Source organism: Monopterus albus, unplaced genomic scaffold (genome assembly GCF_001952655.1).
Source record: "Monopterus albus unplaced genomic scaffold, M_albus_1.0 scaffold51.1, whole genome shotgun sequence".
Taxonomy (NCBI): domain Eukaryota; kingdom Metazoa; phylum Chordata; class Actinopteri; order Synbranchiformes; family Synbranchidae; genus Monopterus; species Monopterus albus.
In genome coordinates, this window is record NW_018127931.1 from 7,107,204 (window position 1) to 7,109,338 (window position 2,135).

Consider the following 2,135-nt stretch of genomic DNA (forward strand, 5'->3'; position numbering starts at 1 on the left):
GCGATATGGCGAGGGATCACTGTATTGTTAGCACTTCCTCTGCAGAGATTTTGTTTTAGGCCAAAGTGATCCATCATTTAAACTAAAAGCAAAAGGTAGAGAAAAGCTCAAAAATGAATGCAAATTTGTGCTCAAAACCTCTTTATTCTTCCCTACCTCATTAACCATCTCATGACTCCCTGCAGAAGGCCCAACGCATACTGGAGGTTATGAACCATTGAACTAAAGGACTAGACTACCTAATTGTATATAAAACAATAGCTTCTGTAAAATGCTACCCAACTATTAATGGATCAGTATATACTGTAAATTATATCATAAATACAATTTATAAGCCACCGTGATATGCCTGCACTTCATTTCAAGTGAGGTTTTACTTGAAATGGTGTTTTTACAGTGTAGTATTGGCACTTTTACTTATGAGTAAAGGTTCTGAACACATCTTGCAGCACTGAATTTTTTTGGGGGGGTTGCTCTAACCATTGTTCTATTTGGTATAGGCTTCACCCTCTAAGATCTGCCGCTATTGGGATAAAAGTGCAGCTGAATGTAGTCAATGCCCCCCTGGCTAGCCTCCACCCAAGAACATTATAAACATCACAGCTTGTCTATATATCCTGCAAGAGCAGCCCAAGTACAACATCCCCTCTCCTGCAACTGGCCATGTTTGAGAAGCAGGTACAATCATGCCCCATACAGCTCCTGACTGCCACTCTGAGAAGGCAGAATGGCCATTATATTTATCAGAGGAGGGTAAGTGCAGGGAAGAGCGCACAGTGAGCATAACAGTTTGAATTGTGAGAGCAAACAGACATTAGCTATGCATAGTAACAGTCAGATGCTCGTTCGCTTTGTTCTTCTTTTTCTTTTGAAAGAAGAACAAAAAAAGAATGATGTCGGTAGCCAGCCACGTTCAGGCAGGGTAGGACCGACAGCGGGGAACAGGAGTACCATGGAGAGTGCACAGGGAAAGTGTATGTCAGGATATATACACACACATACACATCAATAGCCTTTGCTGACAGAATAGTCAAGTGAAAGTCACAGACAGCTGCTCATGCAAGTAACATACATGCAGCATCAGCACCCGATGGCAGGTGTGCGCTCGCGCTCTGTGTAGGGGGAGCCTCCCGATCGCGCAAAATGCTTTGCACCGAGTGAGCCAGTGAAAATTCTGATGCGTTCCAAAGGTAGAAGCGAGTGAAAGGACATGGGGAAGCCCAGGAGGCTGCTGTGCAAATGTTCTCTACAGCAGTGGTTCTCAACTGGTGTCACCCTGGGGCCCACTTTCCAACCCACTTATCAAGTCATGGCCCACCAAGAATGTGAACTCACCAACTATATGTGAATGGGAACAAAGTCTAAAACAAGTGTTTGTTATGGAAAAGATGACTGTGTCTTTACAACTGAAAATGGACCTCTTTAATCGGAGATGGCAACCTGTGAAAATATATCTTGGTGCACAATAATATTTTTAGGGGTTGTTGAACCAATAGAAAATGGTCCTGTCAGAATCCACTGTCACGTTTTATTTTTATTACTATACTTTTTGCCCCCCTTTTAAATGTACATTCATATTTGCTTCATGTTACATACCATCGCATTGACCTTGTCTCAGGGACTGTTCTATTTGTAATGTCAAAAACTCAAAATAAAAAGTAAAAAAAAATAAATACAACGGTTGAATAACACAACAAGCTGCTGTATATTTATAAAACCGAATGCAGAACTGCAAACATGAAGACGCTTTATAGACTCTTGTGAAGTCCCAGACTTCTTCTCAAGTCCAGATAGTGGAAAGAATTTCAGTCACACACCAAATATCAATGTGCACATATTACCTTTATTTTCAGATGCATCTGGGCCCGGTTTTTCAAAAGTAATCCACTAGGATTTTGGATAACGGATTGGATCAAATCTTGAAAATGGGTTTTTCAAATGAAGAAACGGATTACATAATCGAATTAGATCATGTAATCCAATCTTGGTTTTGATCCGGATCAAACCTTCATTTAGGGTTTTTCAGAACTTTTTTGTAGGATTTGGATCACTTTGATCCAGAAAATCTGGATTAAACTGATCCCATCAGAAGGGTGGATTCAGCGTGGATTCCATGCCCAAAATGTTATGAAAAC